The 25,844-nt window shown below is 42.3% G+C and overlaps 1 protein-coding gene across 1 annotated transcript in view; it reads right to left on the bottom strand.

The window, feature by feature from the left end:
- mgat4b (alpha-1,3-mannosyl-glycoprotein 4-beta-N-acetylglucosaminyltransferase B) overlaps nt 1-25,844 on the bottom strand; it is a 215,967-nt gene that overhangs the window by 112,400 nt on the left and 77,723 nt on the right. The gene's annotated exons all lie outside the window — the stretch shown is intronic.

Below are 25,844 nucleotides of genomic sequence, written 5' to 3'. Positions count from 1 at the left end.
GTGTGTGTGTGTATGTGTGTGACAGAGTAAGTTTTCATTTCTTGTCCTAATTCTTACTGATTTTGGGTTGTGTGTCTGTTGTGTAGATGCAGATACAGACAGATGGAAAGACAGAGGAAGCAAACACTCACACACACACACACTTGTGCCTGTGTCTACGGTATGTTTATTTTTCCGACACTCATTAGCGAGACACAATAGTTCCCCGGTCACGTCTGCTTGGCTGATCAAAAATGCTACAGCACTTCCCAGACTAAACACACACACACACACACACAACACACACACACACACACACACACACACACACACACACACACACACACACCCACACACACCCACACACACAATCTCCCCCCACCAACATACAAACACACACTTTCCCCTTCCTAATGTGGAGTTTTAATTATCATTCTGCAGAATTGCTTATCTCCGTTAGCTTAATTATCTAAATCACTGGACGGTTGTGTATTAACTGATTACAGAGCCCATCTAGATGGGAGGCCGCATGCTGCATTGCTGCAAAACAAAACAAAATTGCATAATGCATAATACATGGCTATGGAATATTGCATTATGAAAAGGGCCAACCTCATCAAGACCTATTTTGTTTGCTTGTGTATGTGTGAGGGAGAGCGAAAGAGCGAGAAAGTGTGCAAATGCACTATGCGTGTTATTTTGTAGGTGTGTCTGCATTATGTTACACATATTATGTGATTGTGTATGTGTGTGCATGCATGTGTCTATGCATATATAAGCTTGTGATTGTGCGTCATTCAAGCAGAGATGATTACTTTCCCAGATCTGATGGTTTTCAGGTCTGGCGTCTTAAAGCAGTGGTTCCCAAACTGTGGGGCGTGAGGGGTCAGAGTATATATACAGTGCATTCAGAGAGTATTAAGACCCCTGGACTTTTTCGACATTTTGTTACGTTACAGCCTTATTCTAAAATGAATTAAATAAGTGTTTTTCCTCATCAATCTACACACAATACCCCATAATGACAAAGCAAAAACAGTTTTTTTGAATTTTTTGCTAATTTATAAAAAATTAAATACCCTTTTAATTTTTTTTTTTTTCTCCCCAATTTCGTGGTATCCAATTGTTAGTAGTTACTGTCTTATCTCATCGCTACAACTCTGTACAGAGTTTGATTGGAGTCCACCTGTGGTAACTTCAAATGATTGGACATGATTTGGAAAGGCACACACCTGTGTATATAAGGTCCCACAGTTGAAAGTGCATGTCAGAGCAAAAACCAAGCCATGAGGTCGAAGGAATTGTCCGTAGAGTTCCGAGACAGGATTGTGTCGAGGCAATGATCTGGGGAAGGGTAGCAAAATTGTCTGCAGCATTGAAGGTTCCCAAGAACACAGTGGCCTCCATCATTCACCAAATAGCTGTGAAGCGGCACTCCCCATCCAATCTGACAGAGCTTGAGAGGATCTGCAGAGAAGAATGGGAGAAGCTCCCTAAATATAGGTGTGCCAAGCTTGTAGTGCCATACCCAAGAAAACTTGAGGCTGTAAACGCTGCTAAAGGTGCATCAACAAAGTACTGAGTAAAGGGTCTGAATACTTATGTCAGTGATATTTCAGTTGAGGACAGTTTGTGTCATGAACAGCACCCATAGAAACAGACATGGCACGCACGGGGGTTTGGGAACCCATGCCTTAGAGGATTATGGGAAATAGCTAACCTTTGAACTATAGCTGTGTATGTACGTACGTGGTCTGTGTGTGTGTGTGCACGCCTGTGCATGCATTGACTAGAATTTAAAGACCTCGCCAAAAGCCGTCCACAATAGGACCCTATCAGCTAATATGCATACTTTCCTCACCATAGACAATCAATCATTCAAACGATATAATCACTAAGCAAGTGATGTCAGCATCCACATAAGGTCAAATGTGTACATACAATCTACAGCATAGTGCATACAACCCACTACATAGGGGAGTGTCAAGCTTAGGGCAAGATTTCTCTCTCTATTCAACAGATCAGCAATATTCACTGAATACCCAAAAGATTTAGGAAGACTTGAGACATTTGTCCCGCCTCTTTTCCCATTGGATCCGAGCAGTAAAATCCTCTGAATTCATATGAGGATTGTCCATCAAAACCCAGTAGTTTGCTAAAATTAGAAGAAAGAAAAACTGAAAACCAAACCAACCGTAAACTACTTCAAACTAGTGAGAACCAGAGGCCACATGTATAGACGTTTGGACTGACACATCATGCCGAGGTAGTGAGAGAGAGTCACATTTCAGGACATGGAATGTGTAATGTCGAACAGTAACATGAGCCTGGCAGCGATGATGTGCGGTGAGATCGTCGTAGTACTCTACAAATCGCTTTCTCCTGTTCCTGTTGTTCACATTTTTTAAAAGGAAAGACAGCAGTTGCTTTTACACACAGACCTATAACTGATGATTTCAAAAAGACATGGACGAACAGTCATAGCATCGTTGAAAGACCTTGATCATCTGGAAGCTTTGCTATTGACACACCAACAAAGCGACAAACTAAGTCACTATGTACTCAGCCTGATACTCTAATTACACACTAATCCTAGATTAGTGGTCCATAAAACACACATATCAACAAAGACTGATGTCATGTAACCCACTCGGCAAAGGCATAGATCCACCCCAACATGTTCAACTCAGAATAACACTTAACCGAACCCACACAATACTAAAGCACCCAAACCCACTCAACTTTGCACTTTCACTCACAGGTGCATACACACGCAAACACAATGTTATTTTTTCATCATAGGGAACTAACATTGATTTCCATAAAAATATTTTTGTTGCCTAACCCATTACCCTAATTGTAACCCTTAACCTAACTCCTAAACTTAATGGGTAAGTGGGAAATGTCCCCACTAAGGATCATTTTTCTTGTCTAACTATCCTTGTGGGGACTTGAGATTTTAGGTCCCCACAAGGATAGAAGAACCAACCCTCGTGAAAGTCAGGGTATAAATGTATGGTGCAAAGAGTGGGCTTGGACTATGAAAGAGTCTTGTCAAGGCCAATGATAAGGCAAGGGTGGGAGGAAGGGTAAGTGTTTGGTTGCCATTGGAATCTGGTGTCCTGTTGCATATTCCTCAAGTTTCCACACAACATGGTTAAGATCCATCCGAAAAGAGAAATGTGTGTGTGCGCCACATCCATTTAGACATAGAGAATAGGGCACCAAGTGGCACACACATGGACGGATGCAAGCACACGCACAAACACACACACACACACACAAACTCACTCCCCCTACTCCAAATGGACTTTGTGATTGCACTGCAGTCGCCTGTGGTGTGGTTATACTTCCAGGCATAAGAGAATTAAGAGAATACTGTGTGTGTGTGTGTGTGTGTGTGTGTGTGTGTGTGTGTGTGTGTGTGTGTGTGTGTGTGTGTGTGTGCGTGCTTTAGAGAGAGAGAACACGATACAGCACACATTCAGAACAGACTAGAACTGTAATGGGACACTAATGCTATTATACACCACTCTTACAGAGTCTGCAGCCTGTCCAGCTAAATTGGCCGCACCTGCACTCTCTCTCACTCACATGGACACAAGCACACATCTGTCAAAAACATACAAACAAGTAAACAAAGACCTAAAGAAAACACACTGTGACCATACAGCCACATGCTTATTGACACCCAGAAGTTACATTCACTTTGACAAAGCCACATTCACTTTGACAAAGCCAACACAGAGCCTACGTGTCTCAGCGGTGTGTGTGTGTGTGCGCGCGCGCGTCCGTGCGATTTAAGGACCTCTCCACCTCGTGCGTGCGTGTGTATTTGTGGTGAGAAAAAGGGGCCATGGTGGCTCCTGAATAATGCCATTAGGCCTGTTATGCTTGCATCACATTTCTACACAGGCATCCTGGATGGAGGGATCAATACCTTTCCCTGGAGGGAGATGAGAGGTATAGAGGGGAGGGGGGACGGTGCATAGAGGTGGATTCAAGGAAGGTAGGAAGTGGGGAATCAAATTATCCTAGGGCAGACTGATAGAGCACACTGATAAGAGAAGGAAAGACCCCCCCCCAACAAATACGCCCACCATGTCCACATTTCCATCCCCAAGGCTTTGCTTCTTCGCACGGTCACAGATTGACCTGGCTAACTGGCTGTCTCTAACGAGTGTCCCCAACGAGTGTCCCCTATCAAGTGTCCCTTAACGAGGCCTACGGCATATGGTGCTCACTCAGTCCCTCTGCCTCTCTCCATTTGTTTAGCTGCTAGGGGGTCTCCTTGAAACAGGGTCAGGGGCGATGTGAGAGTTTGTGTGAGAAACAGAGAGAGAGAGAGAGATGGGACAGAGAGAGATGGGACAGAGAGAGAGAGAGAGATGGGACAGAGAGAGAGAGAGAGAGATGGGACAGAGAGAGAGAGATGGGACAGAGAGAGAGAGAGAGAGAGAGAGAGAGAGAGAGAGAGAGAGTGTGTGTGTGTGTGTGTGTGTGAGAGAATGAGAGTGGGAGAGAAAAAGAGAGCGCGAGAGAAATAGAGTGAAGGTCAGAGGTAACAGGACAGGAAAGAAAAAGAAATAAAGTAACATAGATCTGCTGTATCAGAGGCCGACCAAGACCAGAATAGATAACCATCCACCACCACTACCACTTCACAGTGAAAAATGAATTTGTTTGGGGCAAAAGTGCAATTTGCAATAAACAAGAGGAGATGAGAGGATAGGAAATGGAGTTATCCGAGTCAACTGGCCATGCCTGGGAGACAGAGAGCAGGTGGGGTTACTATAGGGCAGGCGGGATGTAAAAACACCAGGGGAGAATGACTGCCCCTTCTCTTTGAAGCCCCGGATGTTTAAGGATGAACGCGGTAAAGCAGGCATTGTAAGCAGAAAACAGGATCCACCATTATAGTGAATGGAAAAATGACGAACTTCATGGTCAATCGTCGACTAAATAAAATACATTTTGGAAGACAATCATGGTAGCAATAATTGCTTCTGATAAACTCAATTATTTTAAAATGGCAGCCTGCAGTACCCCGGTCGGTCGTCAACTTGAGTTGGTCAATGAGAGGGGGCAGTGCTAAGCTAGCCTGCAACGTCACTTCCTGGTGTAGCTCAAACTGCGCATGTTAAGTCTTAACAGACTGTCTTAACATTTACCACCTTAAACAGACTTCATTTGGCTTCAAATATGCTTTTTGACTTCACGTAGGAATGTTGTCACGTGATCAATGGCTTTCACCATTAACATATACAGTCATTGACACATGAGAGATAAGCCTACAGTAGGTGCTTTCCAGCAAACAGGATTCGGCACAATTGAGGTGCATTGTCAAATGACATGTTGGTTTGTGGAAATGTGTTTGTACTGACTAATAGTTTTATTTTACATAACAGGGAAGTTGAAGCTGAAAAGTGAATGTGCAATTTGAGGAGGTGAGTGTATGAGTAATGTAATGAGTGTCGCATGTTTGTGTATATGAGTGCCTATGTGGGTGCGGTGCATATGCAAGTGTGTGTTTATGTTTGCGAGAGATCAAGTGTCTGAGTGTCTGTGCGCGCCACATCCCACCACACACACACACACACACACACACACACACACACACCAAAAGAGAGCAGTAATTATCCAGACCCTAGTCTCTGAGTGTGTCTGGGTAGACTGGTGCCAGCTGTGCCTTCGGTGCCAGACCAGTGGTGCCAGTTGGGTGCCATCCCATTACGACAGCCACAGCCTAATCTCCGCATTTATCAGAAATCATATCCTTATAAACCAGAGCTCATTTCCTGCAACAACCACAGTTAACATCATCATACATAAGACTATTGGGTTGGTGTGGTTTACATTTAGTCAATCATGAGTTTTCCTAGTACTAGAAGTTGGTCATGCACTTAAGGTAAGCTAAAAACAAATGTATGCCAATTCTTGAAGTCTGTACACTATCATTGCTCAAGAAGGACTGCAGACAAGGAGAGGAAGCCTATTCGACTATTCAGATGTTGCCCAAGACTTCCAAAGAAGTTGGGCTCACATGTTGACCAGACCACTCACATTGCGTGCGCGAGCGTTGCAAAATAAATGTGCACATACTGTACATAAACTGCTAGCGTGTCAACAAGCGTATGCGTAGCCAGGCGCTACATCGAACTTGGTTCTATTTTCTACACTTGACACACTGCAAGTCCCGCCTCTCCCATCTCCTCATTGGTTTATAGGAGCACATACTCACGTCAGTGATTGAAAGATGAACTGAGGTCCACACTCCAGTCCAGTTGGTGGTGGTAACGCACCTTAAAGTTAGTTGCCAACCGCCATATAATGTCCACAGACGAAGAACAAGAAGACTACTACTCTACTACTAAAGAAGGAGCGGTTCCTTGAAACTAATTATATGTCCCCTTTAATCTGTGGATTATTTGTCGGTGTAGAGAACACACAATGTTTTCTGACTCAGAATTGTTCAAAAATCTATAAAGATCCAGAAAAAAAAGGACGTTGTACATTTCAGGTAAAATAACAACCCAATGTTTATATCCCAGGACAAATTAGCTAGCGACAGCAAGCTAGCTAGCTAAATGTCCATGAATGTTTCATGAGTTTTGACCTGTCCCCAAATTAATTTAGTTGGTTCAGAGTTAGTTTTGATATTTCAACCTGCGTGTCCTGATCGCGACTGGTGTGGACGGCCAAAATCAGCATGTGCGTGCCCCGTGTTGTTAGCATGGACTGCAAAATGGATATCCTGACCTATTGCCGAAAGAGTCTTCTAACTGCTGACAATATACCCTGATGAAGACAGCTTGGCTGTCAAAACGTTGGTTATAAAATGATTGCATCTGAACTCCTGAAGTAACTCTACTGTTCTTTGTTTGTGTGTTCTACTCCACTAGCCAGCACCTCACCAAAACAGGTGTGTGTGTTTATTTCGCCTCCAGCCAAAATCCATCCAAGAAGCTACAGAAGGGTTAGAGAGACTCTTTCCTATCTAGGGGAAACCTAATGGCAGAATTACCTGGGAAGCCTCAGGTCCACAGTCTTAAATTAAACCTGACTGTAATCTGGAGAGGAAGAGCAGACTGTCCGGTATTATCCATAGGGCCCGCGGTGCCCTCTCATCTCATCCTCTTCCTTTCATCTCCTACTCCTGGACAAATACTAACAGTCTTTGTTTCCCAGGCACAAAGACGCTTCTGGGAAATAACTGAACAGGACCTAGTCTATATTGGTGTTTGTGTGTGCGTGTGAGTGAGCCATAGGGATATACAGGTACCTTCCAAAATAAAGGAAACACCAACATAAAGTGTCAGTGTTGGGCCACCAGGAGCCAAAACAGCTTCAATGCACCTTGGTATAGATTCTACAAGTGTCTGCAGCTATTAGAGGGACGCGACGCCATTCTTTCTTCGAGAAATTCCAGCAATTGGCGTTTTGTTGACTGGTGGAAAATGCTGTCTCAGGCGCCGCTCCAGAATCTCCCATAAGCGTTCAATTTGGCCGAGTCATGTGAAACGAGACGGCCATGGCATATGGTTTACGTCGTCGTCATGCTCATCAAACCATTCAGCAACCACTCGCGCTCTGTGGATGGGGGCATTATCATGGTAACCAAATTGATGGCCTGCCCAGCATTTTTATACATGACCCTAAGCATGATGGGATGTTAATTGCCTAATTAACTCAGGAACCAAACCTGCATGGAAATAAAATAGCATTTTATTTAACCTTAATTTAATGCTTTGTACACGGCACAAGGCTAGCCTCTTCTCCACGGTGTTCTATGAGAATCACCACTCCTAGAGTAGTCTTCTAAGTTAAATCTTTCTAAAGGTCCATTAGAACACGTTATACACATTGAGTTTGAAACAAGAGCTACAAGAAGCACTAAGAAGCTAACATGTGGCTAGCAGCTGGGTTGTTCCATTTGATTCTATTCACTTTGAAATTATATCAAACTCAACCGTTTATATTCTCTATAGATGAATACATGTATATCTCATGGTATGGTGGGGTGTGCAAAATTGGTCAACTTTGGGCAAACTTTGTGCACCTCTATCTCCTGAATGTTTTGGCATTCAGGTCCAAAAAGCCACTTTCTGACCACTTCTACCATGGGCAAAAATGTAAGGAAGGTTTCATTCAAATCAAAAGGGGTATGGTCAAAAAGTGATTGAAATCTAATGGAACAACCTGACTATTAGTGGGGGGAAAAAACACTAAGCTACGGAAGTCCAACTGTAAAAAGGCTAACAAAGAATAGCACTATTTGATGTGCAAATATTTGATGATGTGCAAATAATGGAAAGTATGGCTTAGATCTGGAAGGCATCAAGTACTCAAGGATCACCCTTACAGGTGTAGGATCTTCATTTGATCACCCTGTTGCAGGATAACTTCTGCAATGCAGGACATTTTAAACTTGTAGTGTACTTCAGGTTAAAAAAAGCTTCACATTTCCTGTTGCTGCAGAGATTATTTTCCTGCTGTCGCAAACTGGCTCAAATTAAGATCCTGCATCTGTATGGTGACTGAGGCTTTAGTAGTGAAGTAAGGGTGTGTGTAAATGAGGCATGTCTACTAAGTAAGAATGAGAGAGAATGAGCATATTGGAGACACATATTTTCCTCAGATTACACAGACCCACAAAGAATTGGAAAACAAGATTTGTGAACCTGTTGCCACAAGAAAAGGGCAACCAGTAAAGAACAAACAGCATTGTCAATACAACCTATATTTATTTTCCCTTTTTGCACATCACAACACTGTATATAGACATAAAATGACATTCTTTATTATTTTGGATCTTTTGAGTGTAAATGTTAACTATTCATTTTTTTATTGTTTATTATCTATTTCACTTGCCTTGGCAATGTCAACATATGTTTCTCATGCCAATAAAGCCCTTAAATTGAGAGAGAGAGAAAGAGATGCTAAGTTAGTGCGCTGGGAATTTCACACCCCCTCTGTGCAAATGAGAAAAAGAGGAGGAGTTGGAAGTTGAGAATACTAACTAGCAAGAGAGATATAAAGGATGCGCGAACAGTACAGGAAGGGAGATGATGGAGAAAATGAGGGAAATAGATTTATAGACGATGGAGAGAGTGAGGTGAGAATAAAGTGGGTTGGCATGTATTGAAGAGGAGCCAGTGAACAAAAACGTCACTTTTGGGGCAAATAAATCCCAATAGTTGAATAAGCTTGACATCAAGTCATGCATGTCGACAGAAATGCACTCATCATTCATGTGTTACTGCGTCTATAGGTGGACGATCCAAATAAAGTGCATTTGTTTTAACTCATGCAGCACCGGAGAATTAGACCAAAGGTTTTTTGCTGCCGTGACTTTGATACAAACACACTCATCAACCGCTCCCCTCTTCCTCCTCCCCTTTCCTCATCCCCCTTTCACCTCTCTCTCTGTCTCTGCAGCTTGAGGCCCGCTCCCCTCTTCCTCCTCCCCTTTCCTCATCCCCCTTTCACCTCCTCTCTGTCTCTGCAGCTTGAGGCTCCCCTCTTCCTCCCTCCCCTTTCCTCATCCCCCCTCCCCTCTTCCTCCTCCCCTTTCTCTCCCCCTGTCTCTGTCTCTGCAGCTTGAGGCCCGCTCCCCTCTTCCTCCTCCCCTTTCCTCATCCCCCTTTCACCTCTCTCTCTGTCTCTGCAGCTTGAGGCCCGCTCCCCTCTTCCTCCTCCCCTTTCCTCATCCTCCTTTCCCCTCTTGTCTCTCACCCCCCTCTTCCTCCTCCTCTGTCTCTGCAGCTTGAGGCCCGCTCCCCTCTTCCTCCTCCCCTTCCTCATCCCCCTCCCCTCTGTCCTCATCCCCCTTTCCTCCTCCCCTTTCCTCATCCCCCTTTCACCTCTCTCTCGGTCTCTGCAGCTTGAGGCCCGCTCCACAAGTTTAATTAATAGCATATCGCACTAACAAGGTGTAGGAGCTCCAGTGGCTGCTGTAGGACAACCTAAACTGAATGTCTGCAGATGGCTGAGAAGTCCGTATCTCTTGTGCACATACATAGACACAGACAGACACACACACACACACACACACAAAAAACACAGACACACAAAATGGGATAACAACGCGAGATGGCACACGACACTATTCATAAGTATTGTGACAAAACGTGCGACCTGTTTTGAACAATCATGTTAGGACAGATGCCCGACTGAGCGTTCTACTCGGGTGCATTGTCAATGGGCGCTGATGAAGATTTCATTAAAAGGGCATTACAGTGGCTTGGAAATACAATTACATTTCTAAAGGAGGAAAATAATTAGTAGGAAAACCTTTTGTCATCATTGGGATGTCGCCAGATTGACTTTAGATGCAGTATAATGTTAGCTCGCCAAGATTGAGGGGAAACCATCACATTTTTGCTAGGTAACGTTAGCATTGCTTGATATTTTTGATGAACTTTGCTAGCTAATGAAAACATTGCCATCTGTCTAAAGTAAATTTGATGACATGATAATGCTGATAATTCCTACTAAATATTTGCCTATGTCATCGTATTTCCAAGCGACTATAGTTTAATATTTGAAGAAACGGTCATTAGCCACCGTTTCCACTGCAATGGCACAGATCTATGATCAGCTAAATGGCAGACAGAGGGACTTCAGAGCACCTAAACCCCTAAAATAACAACTGTTGCATTCAGCAATGTGGAACTCTGAGGTCAATGCTCTGGTTGCCACCAGAAAAAGGGGTCTCAGTGTGCGTGTGCCCATGTGTGTGTAATTGAGAGACACACACACCAGACTCTGAAACTTCTGGATCACTCCTCAATCTTGCTAACAGGCCTTGATCTCCACAACACATGGCCCTAGTGTGGAGAAGACAACAGGCCAGACAGTGAGACAGAGTGAAAGACGGAGAGAAAGGAAGAAGATGGAAAGGAGAAAGAAAGAGAAGGAAATAAAAATAAAGAACTAAACGTTGTGAGAACGAAAGTCAACATTTCACCTGTTCTGGGAACAATACTTTTTTAGGTAGCAGGAAAGTTTGGAGAACGTTTTACTACGGGTCCCAGAAATATTTCTGGGATGTTTAATAAACATGTTTCAGTAACATTTCATTTTTTTTTTTGGGGGGTGTTGAACTACAAGCACAGATAGGACACATGTAAATTAAATTCCTTAGGCATTAATCATGCAAAAAAATGTTTTTATTGTGACAGCATCAGTGTGATTCAAAATTATAATATTTTGTTCTCTATCCATGGAACTAGTCCACTGCTAGCATGCCATGTTTTTTTTTATGCAGACACCGCTATCAATATTTGTCTATTCAAACAGACCCCATTTCAAAGGAAACAAACACTCATTAAGATCAAGTGCACTCTATAAAGAAAAAGTTCCTGGAGTATCCTTTAGGGGTTCTTCAAACTGAAACTGTGGAGGAACCCTTAAAAGTTCTTCAAAGAACCTATTTTAATGGATCCTCAAAAGAACCTTTTGAAGAACCTTTTGGGGTAAATGTGTGAATTACCCCCCTCCCCTATTATTACAATTAATAATACTATTAATATGCATAACAATAAGTCACTATTTTAGTTCTCAGTGGTTATTATGATTTTAGTGGCTAAACAAAAGATATAAAATCGAAATGAGGTAAACTCCCAGCAGAGCCCCAAGTCCAATGGTTATATCCTCTGGCGTGTTGATGTTAATGTTCTCCATATCCATAGCCAGGATGATTTTGCAGTGGTGTAGGGAGGGTGACGTCTGTGAATCCCAAAAACAGATGATTAAACAAAACAGGCACACGCAGAATTCATACCTTGGTTTTTGTGGAGAATGTGATTGAAAAAAACACCAAAAAAAAACAAGTGTCTTGATAATGGTTTTCATTCACATCCCTTGTGATCTGTGACCTGCATAACATACCAAAACCAAATGACATACCTTTGCGTGCCTCCTCATCTGTATACCTACAGACACAAAAGTGAGCAGTTTAGTCATCTGCACGCAATAGAGCCTACATATTCTTACCTTGTTGTTGATTGATATCCATTGAATTGTGTCCATTTTCTGTTTTTAGAAAGATTGGGACAAATAGGAAAAGATAGATGGTATCATCATACAACAATATCAATTTAGATCATACGAGGGACAAACCTTACCTTAAATTGTGGAGATCTTTACGTGTTTCAGTTTAAGTGGCCTGCACCTGATGTCCTTTCAAATTGAAATGTTTCAGTTGGGCAGTTAGGTTCCTGCAAGAACCACCCACCAACCAAGGAGGTTCCTTCAATGAACTCCACCTTCTATGGGGTTTTTGGAAGAACCTTTTGGGGGGGAATTTTCAATGCCAAGAACCCTAAGGTTCTTCGAAGAACTTTGAGGATCTTAGAAGAACTCTTGTTGAACCCCTCATTTTTTCAGTGTGTGGCCATTAAGTGGGCGCAGCCAACACCTGAACACACAACAAAATAGAGGATAGAGAGAGTTTTGTTGATGCTGAGAATGGAATGTATGTTTTTAAATAACATTCTTAGAACATTCTCTGAATGTTATTTAAGATTTCTTGTGGTTTTTATGGAAAGTTTTCTTAACATTCTTGGAATAATTTGATAACATGACTTTAAATAGAACCAAGAGGAAACTTGGTTTCACTGAAGTACTGAAATTCCCACAGAATAACCTTTTTTTTTTTAAATGTTCTCTGAACTTTTTGAGAACATTCTCAACGTCAAACCAGTAGGACAACATTCCTAGAATTAAATGTAACCATGTTTGAACTTTTAGGAAACCTTCTGTTAAAGTAATGAAATAACCAAGAAAAAAATAATTTTTAAAAAATGTGCTGAGAATTTTCCAAAAGCCAAGCAAGTACTGTGCACCATTTCCCAGATAATTGTGGGAAGGTTGAATGCAAAAATAACCATAGGAAATCTAGGCTCTCGCCAAGCTCGAAGAAACATATGGTTCTCAGAACGTTATGTGCTAGCTGCGGAAGAAAGCCGCCCCCCCATCTTCCCTGGAGCTGGAGTGAAGCACTGTGAGTGGTTGATTCTAAGGAGAGTGATGTGATTATTGAAGCTGAAGGCATCAGGGGGTTGGTGGTATCTAGCGATCGCAGGTTGGGGATGACGTCAGCAGAGCTGCCTTGGTGAGCTCATCCCTTTACAAGGTCAATGAGAGGAGAGGGAGAGGGAGAGGGAAAGAGAGAGAGAGGGGGGGGGGGAGAAGGACAAAAGGCGAGGGAAAGAGATGAAAGTGAGAAAGGTGTCCATCCTCCATCAAGCTGTACACTCTCCCTCTCTCTTCCCTCCCACTCCTTATCTCTACCTCCCTCTCCCCCCCTTTTTTTCCTCCCTTCCCCCTCCATCTCTATCCCCAATCTCTGTCATAGTACCAGGGCAGATATTCTGTAGTGTGGATTGAAGCAGCAGCGCTACTGTAATTACACATCTGGGCTCCATCTCTTCCCGCGGCAGTAAAGCCTGAACTACAGTGAACCGTTGCTCGCTGGCATTCACGCTTCCAGCTAGTGCTGCTAAACTAGTGCGGGCCATAGGCTCCCTGCTGTTTTCAGGCAAAAACCACCTTAGAAGCCTTAGCTCAACAACACATCTTAAAAAGCCCTTTATTGTTAACCCCTAATTGAAGGAGTACACAGAAATCACAGACACTACAGAAGCACCGCTAGCCACTAGAATGAAACCAGATGGAGGGGATAACATTCAGCCAAATGGCCGAACAAATGATGAACAAAACATTTAAAAACGACTACAGAACTGAATGAGAATAACACAAAAGGGCCATTCTTCATTCTCTCGAAGTCCGCAAGATCACATATCTAGAGGCTGTTATGGACATTAACAGATTGCTTTCCAGATAGACAGACAGAAAGACCGACAATAACAAAAGTGTGTTGAGAATAGCACTTGGGGACGGGAGTTGTGCAGAGTCCATTAGGAAATTGTAAGGGGAAAAGCAATGGTAGATTTTTCAAAACCTCTAACAAAGGTTTGGGGCCCGCCATTTGTTACTGTCTGAGTGTCCATTTTATCTGAAATGTAACTCAAATGGGCTCAAAAATGCCAATGAAGTATCCTATAGTCGAGAATCTAGTAACTATAGTGACACTAGTATTGAAAGTGGGGTCTTAAATCAATTGCTGGGACAGGGTTCAATTAAAGTGCCACTACCTCTTGAATGAGGCCTGTATACTTTACTGAGAGCTGCCATGGGTGTCTAAGAGCAGGGCGTAATACTAAAGCTCATAGCAGTCTCCTGGGGCAGAGAGAAAGTGAAAATCATTCAGTAGAACGTAGCAATCTCTTTTTATTGTAAATTTGACCAACACGACTTTGCAAATGAAAGGGAGGAGCTGATCTCTGACCTAACATGTCACAAACTGTGACAAATGTTGCGGTGCAACCAAAAGATGTGGAAGCTGCATTTAAATCGACAAATCAAAAACAAAAATCACCTGGGCCAGACGACATTAGTGATGGTCAACTAAAGGTTTGCCCTAACCAACTGTGAAGTTTTTTCTGTGAGATTTTAAACGCTCTGGCAAAACACCATATGCCCAATACCTAAAAAGAGCAAACCATCCTGATACATTGACCGCCCTGTAGCTGTAGCCTTTAGTGATGAAGAGTTTTGAAAGACCGATTGTCCCCCAGCTACATAAGCTGGTATGCTCTTATACAGACCCACTCCAGTTTACCTAAAGCAGGACATGGGGTGTTGATTATGCGGTTCTGTCTCTACTGCACTGTGCCAACACCCACCTGGAGAAGCCCAAAACCTACAGTACCAGTCAAAAGTGAGGACACACCTACTCATTCCAGGGTTTTTCTTTTATTTTCTATTTATTTTTTATTATTTACATTGTAGAATAATAGTGAAGACATCAAAACTATGAAATAACACACGTGGAATCATGTAGTAACAAAAAAAAGTGTTAAACATATCAAAATATATTTTATATTTGAGATTCTTCAAAGTAGCCACCCTTTGCCTTGATGACAGCTTTGCATACTCTTGGCACTCTCAACCAGCTTCATCTGGTATGCTTTTCCAACAGTCTTGAAGGAGTTCCCACATATGCTGAGCACTTGTTGGCTGCTTTTCCTTCACTCTATGGTCAAATAACCCTTACACAGCCTGGAGGTGTGTTGGGTCATTGTCCTGTTGAAAAACAAATGATAGTCCCACTAAACGCAAACCAGATAGGATGGTGTATCACTGCAGAATGCTGTGGTAGCCATGCTGGTTAAGTACGCCTTGAATTCTAAATAAAACCATTGACATTGTCACCAGCAAATCACCCCCACACCATCTCCTCCATGCTTCACAGTGGAAACCACACATGCAGAGATCATCCTTTCACCTACTCTGCGTCTCACAAACAAATGCATTCCAGGGGACTACCCCATGACGCTGGTTGAGAGAATGCCAAGAGTGTGAAAAGCTGTCATCAAGGCAAAGGGTGGCTACTTTGACAAATCTCAACGTATATTTAGATTTGTTTAACACTTTTTTGGATACTACATGATTCCATATGTGTTATTTCATAGTTTTGATGTCTTTAATATTATTGTACAATTTAAAAAATAGTAAAAATAAAGAAAAATCCTGAAATGAGTAAGTAAGTGTGTCCAAACTTTTGACTGGTACTGCACGTCACCATGGTATGTGTGGATTTCTCTACAGTCCAGACTCAAAGGGTCAAAAGCGTCAGAACATGAATGTCAAGCCACATCTGATTCTCTGGGTTCTCTCCTTCCTGAAAAATAGACTCCTGCTGGTCAGATTCAATGGTCACTGCAGCTCATCTCTACAGGATCACCACAAGGCTCTGCCATCTCGCGTGTGTTATTCACCCTGAACACTGACGACTGTAGGAGCTCACACCCAGATTTGATTTTATTTTATTAGGATCTCTTTTAGTCCCCATTTGGACTAATCTTCCAAGAGTCCTTAACATTAAAATACAATTTATAATACAAACACACTAGGAGATGAAGTTCATTAAGCACTGGGATGACACAGTCATTTTGGAAACAGCAGGCAACTCCGATGTTTTCACTATGGTCAAAACTACCTGAACCTCATTTCAACCAAAACCAAAGACCTGGTCATTGACTTCAGAAGAGACCAGCCTACCATCCCAGCGTTAGAGATTAACGGACAGATCATTGAGCGAGTGGAAGACTACAAATACCATAGGAACCATCATCGACAACAAGCTCTTCTTCAAAAGAATCACTGAACACATTCGCTCAAAATGTCAACAATGCCTGTTCTTTCTACGGAAATTGAGGAAGTTTAATGTACACCAATCAATCCTTAAAGCATTTTATAAATGCTTCATAAAATCCGTAATAGCCTTTAATATTGTTGGGTGGTTTGATGCTCTAGGGAACACAAGTCAGAACCCATTGAACAGGGTAATAAGAATCAGTGGGAAGGTCATCGGAGCAAGCCAGAAACCCCCTAGTGACATTTTCGGAAAACGAGTGAGGAAGAAGCGGGATCAAATAGCCTTTGACACAACACACACACACACACACTAAATGACCAGAATAAGCCCCCTACCTTATATGTGCAGATATAGAGCCCTCCCATACAAATCTAAGAGCAGCTTCTAGTTGTGCCATCATCCATCAAAATCCTCAACTCCTAAAGTTGTTTTTGTATATATGATTGCATAGAATGCTCAAGACATTAAGAGAGTGAGAGAGATAGGCGGACAAAGAAGTGAGAGACAGAGACGAAGACGAGAGAAAGCAAGATGGAGACGGGCAGAGCTAAGAGATTGACGGAAAACTGAGAAATGGGAAAAAGGAGAAAAAAAGAAAAAAGTTATGGATGAAATTGCAATATCTCAACTAACCCCATTCACATCAGAACAGTGCAGAGGACAAAATAATGGAAGGAGTTATCTGCTTCCAATTTAATAAAACCTAATGGGGAGGCCGGGGGGGAGGGGGGGACTAACTCCCGGCTGCTTTAACAATCTGAGAGTTTCGGTCTGTTCTCTCTAATGACCTACGCTGGGGGAAAGCTTAGAAGCACTCAAATTCTCCCTCAGCCCCTTAGACTGTGTCAAACCGAAGGAGGGAGAGAGAAACAATGCATGTGTAAAACTGCACTGCCAATATTTACAACATTTGTTCTAATAAAGCTCATTGAACTGAGAGAGTGAGAGAAGAGTTTGAGAGCGTACCCATGAAAGACTTTTAGAAAGGCCAAAACGCTCATAAAAAAACACCAATTCCATTTTAAAAACCAAGGGAAAACTACTGTAACACAGATGTCAAATGTAGGCCTGGGCATTTTAATAAAATGGGCTGCGTATTGTTCTTCCCACATTTACAAGGTTGGGATTAAGGCAAGAGTGTGAAAGCTGGCACAAAATCAAGCCTTATTTGAGATCCTAAATGGATTTGTTTTGGCCAGTCGTCAGGTGGATTTAGGACAAGACTAGCCTCAGAGCTTGTCAATGAACAATTTTTTCACCCACCTGTATTTCTTTTTTTTTTACACTCCCTTTGCTTTCACTCCCTTTACTTTTCATTGTGACAAGGTCATATTGAGTTAGAGAGATGTGAAAATGTCTACTCTGGGCCAAATTGATTCCCAGACTGGTAGAGGGTGTGTGGACATTTTTAACCAGAAGTCCCCACAAGAATAGTAAACAAAAATGTGACAAACTGAGGACATTTTGTTAATCCCCATGAGGTCAAATTGTATTTCTAAAGGGGTTTAGGGTTAAGGTTAGAATTACATTAAAGGTCAGGGTTAGGCGCGAGGGTTAGGAGCTAGGGTTAGGTTTAGGGTTAAGGTTAGGTTTTTTGGGTTAAGGTTCGGGTTAAGTTTAGGGTCAGGTTAAGGGTAAAAGTACGGGTTAGGGAAAATAGGATTTTGAATAGGACTGAATTGTGTGTCCCCACAAGGTTACCTGAACAAGACTGTGCGTGTGTGGGTCTGTCTGGCCGAGCATCTTTATCAGTCCGGTTTCCATGGAGACAAGACCTGGGTCAAACGTTCATTGAATATACTTTCAAACGCTGTCATCTACAAAACTAACACTTGGTGAAACGCATACAAAACTCAACTCAGTCAAATAGGAAAATGAGTCTAGTTGCTAAAAAGATCAATAGGATACTGCAGGATCTAGGACTGCTCGATGTATGGCGTGACACCCACAAGACAGATAAGGAGTATACTTTTTACTCAGCCCGCCACACTGAATACTCCAGGTTAGACTATTTTTTCATGTACAGTGCAGATAGACACACACATAAGGATTGTAGGATCGGGCAGAGCGGCTTCAGATCATAATGGAGTTTACCTTACTCTACACCTTGATGGCAAACCAAGAAATACTATATGGAGACTTAATACAAGCATGCTGAATGATCCAGCATTCAAGGAATCAATAAAGACTGAATTGAACATTATCTGGAGAATAATGATAATGGGGAAGTATCTCCTGCTACATTATGGGATGCAGCTAAGGCGGTTATTAGAGGAAAGATCATAGCCACATCTTCTCTCAAGAAAAAGATTAAAGCACAGAATCTGCTGAAATTACAGAAAACCCTAAGAAAAACTTAAAACAATCTCTTTGTTAATACAAAGACCCTCTTATATTACGAGAGATTCAAAAAGGTAAAACAGGAAATTGACCAGATTTATAGAGACGAAGTAGAGAAAAAGCTTAGGTTCCTGAAACAACAATATTATGAAGCAGGCTCAAAGGCAACCAAATTACTAGCATGAGACTCAGGTAACAACAAGCACAGAAAACCATTTTAAAAATAAAAGACCCCAAAAAGAAGATCACATACAAATTAGATGAAATACAGAATGCATTTGAATCATATTACACAAAACTGCACAAGCAACCAGAGAAGGCAGATGCACAGACAATAGAGAACTTTTTGAATTCACTCGATCTACCCTCAAATTGGGACAGAGCAAAATGATAGACTTACTTCAGAAATAACTACTGAAGAAATTAATAAAGCAATATCTCAACTAAAAGTAAACAAGTCTCAAGGCCCTGATGGCTTCCCTTCAGAATGGTTCAAGACCTTCAGAGAACAACTAACACCTCTACTTAAGGCCTGTTTTAACTGGACCCCCCTCCCCTCTGAGGGAGGGGGGTCTCCCACCGTCATGGTGAGAGGCCATCATATCTGTAATCCCAAAATATCCCAAAAGAGGGTAAAAATAAGAAGGACTGCAGTCCATATAGACCTATCGCAATTCTTAACATGGATTATAAACTATATGCATCAATAATAGCCACAAGAATGGAGAACATAATCCCAGAATTGACTGACGGAGAACAAACTAGTTCCATAAAAAAATAGGCAGACAAAGGACAATATAAGGAGAACACTACATGTCATGGACCACATTTCTCAGAATAAGACAAGTGCAATATTAATCAGCCTAGATGCAGAAAAAGCATTTGATTCAGTGGGATGGGATTAACTATTCCAAGTTATGGAAAGATTTGGTTTCAACATAGAAGTGATACAGTGCATTAAATCACTGTATTCATATCCGACTGCTAGAATAAAGACAAGTGGACATTTGTCACGACCGATAAAATTAGAGCGAGGGGCAAGACAAGGCTGTAATCTATCACCCACGCTCTTCTCCTTGTACCTCGAACCATTAGCACAGGCAATAAGACAGGACCCAACCTTAGAGGGAATAACAATAAGAGGCAGTGAACGTAAGATACGCATGTATGCTGATGACGTTCTGTTATTCCTTAAAGACCCAGGCTCAAGTGTACCTGGATTGATCGATGTTTTACAAACATTTGGGACATATTCAGGGTATGTGCTTAACGTACACAAGACCCAAGCCCAAGTATATAATTATACCCCACAGGAAGAGCTGAAGAGCAGGTAGAACTTCACCTGGACCTCTTCATCCATTAAATATCTTGGAGTATATCTACCAAAAGATGCACCCAAACTTTATTGCATGAATCTCGATCAAATCAACAAGAAAATACATGGTGACCTAGACCGGTGGAATTCACTTCCCTTAGATCTTAGTAGTAGAATTGAAACAATCCAAATGAACATCCTGCCGAGGTTACTGTACTTGTTCCAATCACTGCCCATAGAAATCCCGCCTAAACAGTTTAGGGAATGGGATAAACGGATATCAAGGTTTATCTGGAACAGGAAGAGACCCAGAATTAGATATTCAACATTACAATTACCAACAAAAACTGTGGGAGTATGGCCTTACCAAACCTAAAATATTATTTTGTGTCAGCCCAATTGAGACCTCTGTTGTGTTGGTGCATTTCAGAATACGAATCCAAATGGAAAGACATTGAGACTACTTTGACAAAGATACCCATACAGTCAGTACTGGGAAATAAGGACATGGTAATATAAATAAACAATAGACAAAATCAGTGGATTCATTTCTCTCTAAAGACATTGTTTAGGGTAGTTAAGCAAATTCATTTAGACAGAGAGGTCAAACTGCTGAGTTGGCCTGCATACGACCCCAGCGTCATCCCTGCAATTCAGGATAGCAGATTTAAACAATGGACGCAGAAAGGCATCACATCATTCAGTACAATTATAAGGAATGGGGACCTAGATAACTTCCAGGACCTAAGTAAAAAAAAAATGGCTTGGATAAACAAGATTTTTACAGATACCTACAAGTTCGACACTATTTCTTAAGGGAGATAAAAGTGATTGACCCTCGAGCACCTCAAAATGTATCCAAGTATTCACTAACGCATACATCTTGGGCAGTAACAAAAAAACTATTTCAAATCTCTACTTGGGTATTCAATCCTCAAAGAAACATTCTATAAACTATATTAAAAAAGAAATGTGAGGAGGAACTTAACATTGAAATAACTGATGAAACATGGTTGAACATATTAGAGACTCAACAAAGCTTCCCCAACTCAAGGTCATGGAGAGAATTATGTTGGAAGAATGTTATACGTTTCTTCATAACACCTAAACTGAAACCAAAACAGACTGGCTCTCTACACCCATGTTGGAGAGAATGCGGTCTATTGAGGGCGGACCACTCTCATATCTTTTGGACCTGCCCCGCAATCAAAACATACTGGGGAGAAATAAGGTCTAACATTGGAAAAATAATGGGATTTGACATAGAACATTCATTTCTTTGTACTTGGATGAAATACCTGATAACTTACACAATAGAGAAAAGTACCTCTTGAAGGTCCTACTGGCAGCCAGTGAAAAAAGGCTTTTACTAGGAAATGGCTACAAAAAGACCCTCCCACAGTGACCATGAATAGACATTGTAGAAGAAATACACCACATGGAGTGTATGACCTTCGCTTTAAGAACACAAGAGGAGAGAGGTCAGGAATACTGGGGAAAAAAGGGTTTCGTACTTGAAAATGGTCTAATTCAAAGACGTCAATGTAAATTACGTGATGAAGGTATGACGTGCACTGTAACTACCAGATCTTTCTTGTTGTTCTTTTCCTTTCCTTTACTTGTCCTTTCTTTGTGTTCCTCAATAAAAACAAAGTATATATAAAAACTCAGTCCAAATAGCTTAAGAAATATACACTTAGTGCACAAAACATTAGGAACTCCTGCTCTTTCCATGGCATAGACTGACCAGGTGAATCCAGGTGAAAGCTATGACCTCTTATCGATGTCACTTGTTAAATCCACTTGAAATCAGTGTAGATGAAGTGGAGGAGACGGGTTAAAGAAGGATTTTTAAGCCCTTGAGACAATTGAGACATGGACGGTGTATGTGTGCCATTCAGAGAGTGAACAGGACAAAAGATGTAGGTGCCTTTGAACGGGGTATGGTAGTAGGTGCATGCCGCCACGTTTTGAGTGTGTCGAACTGAAACGCTGCTGGGTTTTTCAAGCTCAACAGTTTCCCATTCTTGTATCAAGGATGGTCCACCACCCAATGGACATCCAGCCAACTTGACACAACTGTGGGATGCATTGGAGTCAACATGGGCCAGCATCCCTGTGGAACTGCTTTCGACACCTTGAAGAGTCCATGCCCCGACGAATTAATGCTGTTTTGAGGGCAAAAGAGGTTGCACCTGAATATTAGGACGGTGTTCCTTATGTTTTGTACACCGCGTATATATATCCATTGATGGACCTTCTTTGGTGGTATTTATGGGTAAAAGCATGAATTACGTCCATACACTGGACTTCGGGCGACATTTTCGTGGTGTAAACATTCATATGGAATCCCGAAGCCAGATTATGAGGTTTACAATATTGTTTGGCACAGATCGTTGTTCTTTTGAACAAGTCGCCCACAATATGAAAAGAATTCCTGAACATTAAGGTCATTTACTTCAAAAGACATTCATCACAAGCACTGTAGCCTAACAAGTAACTTCAGTCAAGTCTGGAACATTCCACCAACTAGTACAGACAGTCTCTTTCTGTTTTCCTACAGTATGGTTCCTCTAGTCTGTGTCCAGGAAAGTTCAACACACTGGAGATGCTATTCCTCAGAGACCACAAGACCCCGTCCCAGTCCGCCAGCCAGGCCTACTCACCTCACACACAAAAAAAGGACATAAACGCACACACACACACAACGCTGCCTCAACTTAACAGAGAAAAATGGAGGGAAAAAGAGGGTAACCAGAGAGGATAGTGGCGAGGAGCAGGTGGGGGTTAGAGTTAACTCTCCCCCCTCCTTTATTTTCCTCTTCCTTCATTTCAGAGAGATGACAGAGGCAGATAACTATGAGAGGAAGGAATTCTGATGAGGAGTAGACACTAACTGGACACTACAAAGAGAGAGAGACAGACAGAGAGAGAGAGAGAGAGAGGCACTTGTGAGAAGCTCAGAAGAACGAGTTTGTAAAAAGCCGCCCATCCTTGTGTAGGCTCAGCCCCAAATTGTGCTCTCTGTCATCACCGTCTGCATAGCAAATGGCTCAAGACAATGCCCAGGGACCACTCAGCCCCAAAATGTACATTATATTTACAAAAGTATGTGTACAACTAATTCAAATTAGTGGATTCAGCTATTTCAACTACACCCGTTACTGACAGGTGTAGAAAATCAAGCACACCGCCATGCAATCTCCATAGACAAACATTAGCAGAAGAATGGCCTTAATGAACTCAGTGACTAATGTGGCACCGTCATAGGATGCCACCTTTCCAACAAGTCAGTTCATCAAATTTCAGCCCTGCTAGAGCTGCCCCAGTCAACTAAGTGTTGTTATTGGAAGTGGAAAAGTTTATGAGCAACAATGGCTCAGCCTCGAAGTGGTAGGCCGCACAAGCTCAAAGAACGGGACCGCATCGGTTGCAACACTCACTAACGAGTTCCAAACTGCCTCTGAAAGCAATGTCAGCACAATAAATGTTTGTGTGGGGCTTCATGAAATGGGTTTCCATGGCTGAGCAGCTGCACACAAGCCTAAAGTCACCATGCGCAATGCCAAGTGCCGCTATTGGACTCTGGAGCAGTGGAAACACGCTCTCTGGAGTGATGAACCGCGCATCACCATCTGGCAGTCAGAAGGGCAAATCTGGGTTTGGCAGATAAGCTACCTGCCTCAATGCATAGTGCCAACTGTAAAGTTTGGTGGAGGAGGAATAATGGTCTGGGGCTGTTTTTCATGGTTCGGGCAAGGCCCCAGAAGAGTGAAGGCTGTTATAGCAGCAAAGGAGGGACCAACTCCATATTAAGATGAGATGTTTGATGAGTAGGTGTCCACATACACTACATGACATCTCTGTTACAGTATCCAGAGGACTGACTATTGAATGGGTGATAGAATAATTATATAGTACCCACGTATGGTATCTATCTAAAACTTGTCCTCTGGGAGGAGAACATTTATGCCAATCTGCACTTAACAAAATTATAAAACGTGAAACATGCAACAATTTCAAAGTGTTCACTGAGTTACAGTTCATATAAGGAAATCAGTCAATTTAAATAAATTAGTTAGGCCCTAATCTTTGGATTTCAATGAATACAGGAATACAGATATGCATCTATTGGTCACAGACACAGATACCTTTAAAAAAAAAAAGTAGGGGTGTGGATCAAAGAAACAGTCAGTATCTGGTGTGACCACCATTTGCATCGTCCAAATGGTGCGGCGGGGGGGCTGGTAACCTAGTGGTTAGAGCGTTGGGCCAGTACACAAAAGGTTGCTAGATCGAATCCCCGAGCTGACAAGGTAAAACTCTGTCGCTCTGCCTCTGAACTAGGTAGTTAACCCACTCTTCCTAGGCCGTTATTGTAAACAAGAATTTGTTGTTAACTGACTTGCCTATTTAAATAAAGGTGAAATAAAACGTTCTTTAAAAAGAAAATTCAGTCATGATCATCTCCTTTGCACTGAGTTGATCAGGCTGTTGATTGTGGCCTGTGGAACGTTGTCCCACCCCTCCTCAATGGCTGTGCGAAGTTTCTGGATATTGGCGGGAACTGGAACACGCTGTCATATGTAGTTCCAGAACATTCTAAACATGCTCAATAGGTGACATGTCTGGTGAGTATGCAGGCCATGGAAGAAGTGGGACATTTTCAGCTTCAAGGAATAGTTTACAAATCCGTGGGACATGTGGGTGTGCATTATCATGCTGAAACGTGAGGTGATGGCGGCGGATGAACGGGCCTAAGGGTCTCGTCAAGGTATCTCTGTGCATTAAAATTGCCATTGATAAAATGCAATTGTATTCGTTGTCCGTTGCTCATTCCTGCCCATACCATAACCCCACCGCCACTATGGGGCACTATGTTCACAATGTTGACATCAGCAAACCGCTTGCCCACACGACGCCACACATCTGCCAGGTACAGTTGACACCGGGATCCATCTGGGAAGAGCACACTTTTCCAGCGTGCCAGTGGCCATCGATGGTGAGCATTTGCCAATTGAAGTCGTTTGCGTCACCAAACTGCAGTCAGGTCAAGACCCTGGTGAGGACGACGAGCACACAGATGAGCTTCACTGAGACGGTTTCTGACAGTTTGTGCAGAAAATGTTCAGTTGGTCAATCCCAATTTCATCAGCTAACCGGGTGGCTGGTCTCAAACAATCCCGCAGGTGAATAAGCCGGATGTGGAGGTCCTGGGTTGGCGTGGTCTGTGGTTGTGAGGCCAGTTGGGTTTACTGCCAAATTCTCTAAAACGATGTTAGAGGTGGCTTATGGTAGAGAAATTAACATTCAAGTCTCTGGCAACAGCTCTGGTCGACATTCCTGCAGTCAGCATGCTAATTGCACACTCTCTCAAAACATCTGTGGCATTGTGTTGTGTGAAAAAACTGCATATTTTAGTGGCCTTTTATTGTCCCCAGCACAAGGTGCACCTGTGTAATGATCATGCAGTTTGATCAGCTTCTTCAAATGGATTATCTTGGAAAATGAGAAAACAAAGTGATATTGGTCACATGAACATATTTAGCAGCCGTTATTGCGGGTGTAGAAATGCTCACGAACAGGGATGTAAACAAATTAGTGCACAACATTTTAGAGAAATAAGCTTTTTGAACATATGGAACATATCTGGGATCTTTTATTTCAGCTCATGCAACATGGGACCAACTCTTTACATGTTGTGTTTATATTTTTGTTCAGTATACACGGATGGATGATCTCTGTGGTTACCTGTAGTTGTTCAGAGTGAAGTTTGACAACATTGTATGCAATTGCCCTCTAAGGAATGTGGTATTATCTCCATTGTACCCAGCCCACCCTCTCCTCAGGTCATCACACATAGATGTGACGCCCTTCCCAGAGGATGTTGGCTGGTTTGATTGAATATCTCAGTTTTACTACCTTTGGTTTGGTCTGTGGATTGGTCAACAATTAATTTTGGATACAAACAAGTCAGATCTGGTA

This window comes from Oncorhynchus tshawytscha, linkage group LG08 (assembly GCF_018296145.1).
Source record: "Oncorhynchus tshawytscha isolate Ot180627B linkage group LG08, Otsh_v2.0, whole genome shotgun sequence".
Lineage (NCBI taxonomy): Eukaryota > Metazoa > Chordata > Actinopteri > Salmoniformes > Salmonidae > Oncorhynchus > Oncorhynchus tshawytscha.
Note: the sequence above shows the minus strand (reverse complement) of the source record. Positions and strands in the feature narration are given on the sequence as shown.